Source organism: Amblyomma americanum, chromosome 11 (genome assembly GCF_052857255.1).
Source record: "Amblyomma americanum isolate KBUSLIRL-KWMA chromosome 11, ASM5285725v1, whole genome shotgun sequence".
In the NCBI taxonomy this organism is placed as follows: Eukaryota; Metazoa; Arthropoda; class Arachnida; order Ixodida; family Ixodidae; genus Amblyomma; species Amblyomma americanum.
Genome location: NC_135507.1, coordinates 117975084 through 117983517, shown reverse-complemented (window position 1 = coordinate 117983517; position 8434 = coordinate 117975084). Strand labels below are relative to the sequence as shown.

The 8434-nt window shown below is 43.6% G+C and overlaps 1 long non-coding RNA gene across 2 annotated transcripts; it reads left to right on the top strand.

Annotated features, from left to right (window-relative positions):
* Positions 1-272: 272 nt before the first annotated feature.
* Positions 273-5788, top strand: LOC144110568 (uncharacterized). 2 transcript variants are annotated; one of them, XR_013309871.1, is made up of 3 exons: positions 273-608; positions 975-5189; positions 5690-5788. It is a non-coding gene; the product is annotated as an uncharacterized LOC144110568 (long non-coding RNA). The 2 variants fall into 2 exon arrangements; XR_013309870.1 differs by having other exon boundaries at positions 279-5189.
* Positions 5789-8434: the final 2646 nt, after the last annotated feature.

Here is an 8434-nt window from a genome sequence, read left to right as displayed (position 1 = left end):
AGCGCCGCATTCCCCCTAACGGCATCGGTGCGCAGAGGGGTCACGCGCGGCCGAGGGAAAGCGCCGCGATCTTCACACCTTCCCAGTCTAGCCACCCTAGTGTAGGCTCGTCGCACGCATGAAGGAGCTTCAGCCAGGATAGGGTGTCTAGAAGGGGAGGTGTGAAAACCGCGGCGCTCTTCCCATAGAGAGGTGTGGTCACCTGCGCGTGACGGCCGCCAGGGCCAAATCGAGCACTGCGGTCTGGGGCGCGGTCAGAATTCCGGAGCAGACGACAGGGTGGCGGTTGCTACAGCGTCGTTTGGTCAGTCGTCATTGTGTATTTCGGTGCGATTCCCAAAGATACTGTTCCAATACAGATTCCCAAAGATACTGTTGTGTTTCTCCATGTTTGTGTGAACAGCGGCGCGGCTGTTGTCAGCGCGGCAGTCACGCAGAAGGGGCCAGCTTTTCCTGGCCGGTTTACACACTTCCCCTTCTAGACACCCTAGCCAGGAGGCTCGTCTACAGTTGCAGTCGGTTGTCTGCTAAGGACGGAAGTTGTTTTCGTCTCATGGAGGAACCAGGCCCATCTAGCAGTTTTGCGGGTCCTGCGGATGTCGATGCGGGTAAGTAAAGAAGTCTTAATGTTTGGTTTTGCTAAATTGAGGTGATAGTATCCGTTTATTAAATTTAGGTCTACGTATTCTGTCAGTATTAGCTCCTGCATTATCTTTTTTTTTGTTTTGCCTTTTCAGTGAGACCATAAAAAAAGAATGATGCTCGCTGTAGAATGAAGGTTAGTTCGTGGTATATGAGACACAGATGGGCATAAATTAACCAACGCAAACAACTATTTAAAGACAAGTGCAGTTACATTATACACCTGAGTTGTGGAGTCCTATTTGAATTGTGTATGTGTAAAACTTGCATGAGTCAGATGTCAATGAGTCAAGGCGTTTTTATAGATGCGCATGAATTTGTTTCGTTTGTAGAAACCGAACTTCCTCCGTGCTCGCTTGGTCCAAGTGGGCGTGCCACAAGCTAACACAGACCAAGAAGCTTTCCATCACCATTTATGAAAAACTGACAGACACACACAAGCGACTTCTTTCTCTGCGCTCAGGGCGCCCACAAGAAGACATCAGTACCGTGTGTGCTCGTCACTATCAAGCTTTCCTTAAGAAGTATTCATCGCTGATTGCATCTAAGTGGTGTTCTAACCCTTTAAACACAGAAAGAACTACCGTGGAACAAACAACATAACATTAGCTCTGGCAGACGCACACACCGATTTTAATCTTATTCCTGGTAGCCGACTGTGCCAGGCATGCTGGCGGCATTGCTTCAACTTGAAGAAGAGTGGCATCGGCGGCGCACCTCATCAGGCTCGCGATGCCCAGTGCGAGCAAGATGACGTCGTGGTGGCATTCGAGGCTTGCAACGAGGCCCTTGTAGCCATTGGAGAAAGCCCCCTTCAACGAAAACGCGGGAGAAAAGACCGGGAAACCTACGCGCAAAAGAAGGTTCGAAAGCTCAAAGCGAATGCGGAAAAAAGGATTTTTAAATCATTAGGACTGCTCCACAAATCAATCCTCCAGCGTGACCGCGGAGAGAAGGTTTTGTTCTGAGCGATTACGTGAAGCTTATGCAAGATGTCAAAGAGAAGTTTGGCCGAGAAGAAAGTCGAGAAACACGAATACAACTTCTTACGTTGGCTCCCTCGTCTTGGTCTCGGCAAAAAACAATGGACTTTTTCGGGGCCTCTGAACGGCAAGTGCGTCAAGCTCTGAACATGAGAACAGAAGGCGGCGTATTAGGCACCCCACCAAAGCGTAGAGGCCGCCCGTTGAGTGAAGGAGTCAAGGCATCCATCATCAATTTTTATGAAGATGACGCTGTTTCGTACTGTCTTCCAGGAAAGAAGGACGTGCTAAAGGGTCGTCAGAAGCGCCTCTTGCTGCTAAACCTCAAGGAAATGCATGAGGAGTGGAAAAAAAGTTCTCACTTAAGGTGCGGCTTCTCGACATTTGCGAGTCTCCGACCTTCACATTGCGTCTTAGCTGGAGGGAGCGGCACTCACACAGTTTGTGTGTGCATGCAGCACCAAAACTTCAAGCTAATGATACAGGCTGCGGGTTTAAAGGAAAGTGCCGAAGAACTTCTAGCCACTTCTGTATGTGAACTGGGCAAAGAGGAGTGCATGCTTGGAGCGTGTGCCAAATGTCCGGGAACCAACTGTGCAGATATTTTGCTCCGTAGCGCTCCAGTTCTCGACTCGGAACAAACAGACTGCGTCCAAGTGCAACAGTGGATTGGCGGGGTGCGTTGCCAACTGGAGACAATTCTACTCACACCAGACCAGTTCTGTGATAAATTCTTAGATATGCTTAAGGAGCTTAAGGCCCACCACTTTGTAAGCAAACAGCAGGCGCGTTATTTGCGGGAGCTGAAACGGAAGATCGGGACATATAAGGCAATTGTCCTCATGGACTTCGCCGAAAATTATAGCTTCGTTGTACAGGACGCTCCACAATCCTATCACTGGGTGACTACTCAAGCCTCTGTACACCCTGTTGTAATCTACCTTCGTGAGCACGAAGACACTGCAGAAATTTCTGTAAAATCTTTCAGCTTTATTTCTGATTGTCTAGACCACGACACGGTGGCCGTTTCTGTATTTCAGAATGAAGTAATTAGGATACTGAAGGAAGACTTTCCACAAATTTCAAATATCCATTACTTCTCTGACGGAGCATCATCGCAGTACAAGAACAAGAAGAATTTCGCAAACCTCTGTCAGCACGAAAATGACTTCGGAATTCGCGCTCAGTGGAATTTTTTTGCAACTTCCCACGGGAAGAGTTTGTGATGGAGTTGGGGGCACCGTGAAGCGTTTGGCAGCAAGGGCGAGCCTTCAAAGCCCCTACAACAATCAAATCATGACACCCTATGAGTTATTTAGCTGGGCCAAAAATAGCATCAAAGGTATTGTGATCCTTTGGATGCCAAAAGAAATGGTTGAAGAAAAACGAATTCAGCTTGCTCCAAGATTCTGTTCAGCAGTCCCTGCCAAAGGAACACGGAGTTTTCATTACTTCAAGCCAACATCACCTTTCAGGCTGCAAGCTGGCCTTACATCCTACTCAGGTACAAGAGAAGTTGTAGTTATAAAGCCCATTTCTGCGCTGGAGTAAGGCAGAAATCGCAACAATTAAACCAAATAAAACCCAGACATCACATCGAAAACAATCCGGCATGAGCCCCTGACGGCCGCAAGGGTAAGGTACCACGTGGTGCTGCTACATCGCGGATTGCTTCAACAGCGGATGGTTCTGGTCATATCCAGATCGGCGTCTCAGAAGGTCTTATGCGGGTGCTTACGTCTGTCATGGCGCTGACAAAAATGACTGACTGCGAGAGGACCACACCTAACAACTAGCTGATTGGAGTATGTCCCGCCCCGGCAGCGTTAAAAAAATATCTCTCGCATACCTGTTAAGACTACTTAACGTTCCCATGCTTGCCTGCAGTGAAAACCTCACTTGAGAACAAGAACTCTGCGTTTCGTCTGGCCACAGTGTCGTGCTCTGTGGAGAAGAGGCGCTAAGACACGACGAAGCTTGCGGCGCAAGAGCTGAAATTCAAAAATTATTTTCTTACTTAAAACAAAAATTACTTCGATTAAATTTTCAGAAAGGGAAGGCAATAAACCCTTCTATGTAACCCGCTATTTTTTATATTTTTACTAGGACCACCTCAGGGTGAAATTGGTGAGCGTTTTTGGCTCAAAATGCACTTTTTTGCAACTTTAGTATTTTGTTAACTTCTATGTTCAAAGTTTCGTCGCCTGTAACATTTTTTTATAGCTACTAGACATCTAGAGAAGCAAAAAGGCTATTTCAGAATTTCTGAGAGGAAGTTCATATTTAAGAAAAAGAACGACAAAAATGAAACATTTTCACAAACTCTTTTCAGTTTTTTTTAAATATTTGTGCAAAATAAAGCTGAATACTCAGATTTTTATCGAAAGCCGGAATCTGTGTAGATATCATTGAAAAAATTGTGGAGTGTTTTCTCAAATATTCGATTTTTTATTAATTATTGAGCAGTGCCTAGTTTCTCGTGCTTTCTAAATGTTCAAATTGCGCTCACCATGCGAATAAATTTTTTTCGGCAAAAATGTGCCAGGCTTTTATTACGTACATTGGGATAAGTGTCCGTGAATTTTCTTGAACGAATTGGAGATGGTCGAGCGCAACGTCTGGGACGTTTGGCGTGGAATGACCTGATAGTTCGCGTTCTCCATTTCGTATCAACATTCCTTATATACAGGTATCTGAAAACTTTCATGGCCCGCTCCTTTCCCCCCATTTTTCTCAATCGCTCCTCAAATGCTATCTTACTGCTAGCTTCTCTGCTCTCGAACGACGCCCATCCCACATCACCTCGTACCCCCCCCGATTTGGTGTATTGCCATGTGCTCCCACAGCTAGCCTCCCTACGCCACATTGTTTGATTTCTAACCTTGCTTGAACATCTGGTCTCATGCACAGGACCGCATTGCCGAAAGTTAGACTAGGAACCATCACCCCTTTCCAGATCTCTCTTACCAATTCGTAACTATTGTAATTCCACAGTGCCCTATTTTTCATGACCGCTGCATTCCTGCTAGCTTTATTCATCACATATTTTTCATGCTCTGTCAAATACTCAGCGCCCTTATTTATCCACACCCCAAGATACTTGTACTCATCCACTATTTCTAGCGTGAACTCCCGTATTCTATGCTCGCCGACCTCATCATTCAGTGTCATGACTGCAGATTTTTCCTTACTGAACTTGAATCCTAATCAATCTCCCTCTGTACTGCAGATGTCTATCAACTGTTTAACCCATTCGCCTTGCTTGAAAAAAGAAAGGTTGAAGTTTAGTCCGCTCCGCTCTAGTTTGGTCTCTAACCCTTTATAAGTAGATCAATTACAGCACATAGCAACTGCAAAGTTCTCCTTGGAATTTCGGATCACCAGGCTGTTTTATTAATGCTTTCCGATGTATCATTTCTGATGTCGCGTGAGGCTACCTAGAAAGAAGAAGAGACCACCGAACCCAGCGTCTGTGATGTACATTGATTGCGCAGCGTGTCCACAGAACGTCGAAGCGCTGCTGTCCAAGGGTCCCAAGTACAGTTTGGTCCAGCCTTGTCCTGTGTAGGTTCTCCTCTTGTCCCTCATCTTTCTTCGGCTGGTAGAAATTATTCTTTGATAGGCAGCCTGGGCCAATTTCTGTGCCAAATTTTTCACGAGCAGACAATGTGTTGATTTTAGATATGTAGTCTTTTGAGTTTGATTCTTTTTCGAACAGCACTGAAAATATTCATGTTTTGTGGGAACGATTTAAGTATCTCATAAATAACTGCATTTACCGCTATATTCCTCGAATACTAAAAAAGAAACTTCGAAACCCCTGGATTTCTCGCTGCACTTTGCAACTAAAGAGGCAACTTAAGCACTTAAAAAATAAAAAAAAACATACTGCTAAAGATTTACCTACATTGCTGGAAAAAAATTTATAGGGTTTCAGGTCAGCTAAGGGAACAAGTTGCTGCCGACAAGCAGCAATACCATGGTGAAAAACTTCAGAACTTTATATCATCTTAAAAGAACGTCTTGCTGGGCAAGTTGGTAACTGTACATCTTTTTGGTTACAGGTGCGAAAACAGACACAACACAAGGTAGAAAGACAAGACGGAGAAATTCTGGAGGCTGATAACACCCTCATGTCGAACCAATGAAGTGTTTCAAATTAACCGTGTTGAATGTGAAGATAGAAGATAGCAGTGAAATCTCGGGTGCTTTTAACTCTCATTTCAAATCAGTTTTCACAACAGATGATGGCGTTCTATCAAACTTCAGTGCGGCGTATTTTCCAATACAAGACATTCTCATCACTGAACAAGGTATACTAAATTTACTTCTCAAACTAGATGTTAAAAAATCACCCGGGCCTGATGGCATTCCTAATGAATTTCTGAAGCATTATGCTCCTTGGGTTTCAAAATATTTATATGTTTTATTCTCTAAACCTTTGTGTGATGGCCAGATTCCAAGTGACTGGAGAACATCTAAAATCAAGCCTCTTCATAGGAGTGGTAACAGAGCACACATTGTAAACTACCGTCCCGTTTCCTTAACTTCAACATCATGCAAGCTTCTTGAGCACATAATACACAAAACATATCTGAATTTCTTGATACGTTTTATATTTTATTGAATGCACAGCACAGTTTCAGAAAAGGTTTTTCCATATCCACATAGCTAGCCACTACCATACATGATTTCGCAGCTTCAATAAACTCAGGTAAACAAATCGATGCAATTTTTACGGACTTCACAAAAGCGTTCGATGAAGTTCCTCTCAAGAACTTACTTTTTCAGTTAGATTTATATTAAAGAACACCCAGCTTGTAAATTGGATATCAACCCATTTTTCGAACAGACAACAGTACATTTCTTTCAAAGATCATGGTTCGTGTAAGCTTTCAATTGATTCTGGCATTCTGCAAGGCTCCGTTATCGAACCCCTTTTATTCTTAATATTTCTTAATGACATTGTAAATAACATTGAGGTTAAGGTTAAATTGTATGCAGACGATTGCGTTATTTATTCTGAAATCAATAGTACTAAGGATCAATGAGGCATTTCAAAAAATAGTTTCATGGTGTGAAGACTGGCAAATGGAGGTCAATTTTGCAAAAACTGTATATGAAAATTACTTGAAAAAAGAACCCTCTGCATTTTACGTACTCGGCAGATAATGCTCTTATCGGAAGCTGAACACTTTAGGTATCTTGGTCTATGGATTTCCTAAGATCTAAGCTGGGCAAAGCATATTAAATACATAACTAGTTCTACTAATCAAAAACTCTTTCTGAGGCAAGCGTTAAAACTGTCGACACCAGCTGTTCGGCTTCTTGCCTATAAATCAATAATAGTACTTCCTACATTAGAATATGCGGCTGTTACGTGAAACCCTTATACTCAAAAAGATATTAAGCAGATTGAACATCTACAAAAAAAGGCAATTCACTTCATCTATAATAGCTTTGGGCACCCTTCAACCACAGCACTTTTAGCTAAGGCTAAACTTTCAACTCTAACCAATAGAAACAGAGCTTTGCGCCTAAAATTTTTACATCAGTTAATCAAAGGTGATTACAAAGTAGACATATCACAAATAATCTCTTTTTCTGCACGGTACGCAACACGACAGAGACATGCTCTAAGTCCTTATTCCACTCGCAATAACTGAGTGCACGACTACAACAAAGGAGCGGGTGGCCTCTTGGGGCCTTGTTAAACGGCATGATTTTCGTTTTAACTGAAGAACCCTGTAAACTAAGTGACTGGCATTGAGAAGCCACCTTTTTACTGAAGGAAAATGTCATGAGAATGCTGCTGAATGTTATTTAAGCACGGAATTCGAGGACTTCGGATAGCAGAGGGCAGCAACCATCCTATTGCTGCCAGCGACCTTTGCTCCGGAGATTTCACGCACCATTCGGTGTGGCCAGTATGGCTGCCTGTTGTGTTGTTTCAACTTATCGCTTTTGACCTGTGTAACTGTTTCGTGGTGCCATACGATAATAAACGATTAACCCATGCTGTGCAACAATGCCCGTGGGCAGTCTTCTTCAATCAGGCACAGCTACAACTCTATCTGGAACTGGGCGTGAGGCAACTTTTACTCGATACGAGTAGCAGCTCTCTGCATAGAGTTCCTCGATCGTACAGAGCTTGCTTGCGGCATTCTCTCGGACTGCCGCCCCTCCCATATTACTCGTCACCCCACTCCAACAAAATTGGATCATTATCTCAGAAGGTAGCCAGGCACCTCCCTCCCCCACCAGCCTTGGTTACGCTTGCAAGCCTCCACCTAAGAAACTTGCGCAGCTGATATGGCTGCAGTACACAAGCACGCAGGCTTCACTAGGAAAGTAAAAGTATGCAGAAAAAGTAAAAATGAAGTGTGATGTTTGTATTCCGCCAATAGACAAATGATATGAAACGAACTACATATAGGTGTTTTTATTGTACAGTACATAGTTGCTGCATGTTAATGTAGCTAGAAAGACAGGATGATCCCTCAATTTTTTTCTTCAGTGTAGTTTAAAGTGTCTGCACAAAGAGTTTGGAGAGGTGGCATATAAAACATATGTCAGGCGCATTTTGGAATATGCCCATCCTGTGTGGGATCCGGTTTACAATATTCGAGTGCACGTGCTTGAACATATCGAATCTGCTGCCATGCAATTTGTCCTTTGACTCTATAATTGCTTTCTTAGCACAAGCAGTGAGAGTAAGGAACTGGATTGGGTTCCATTGAGAGAACACCCGCAATCTATCGCGATCAAACAGAAGCTTCATCCTCATATTTGCACCCACCGCACTATGT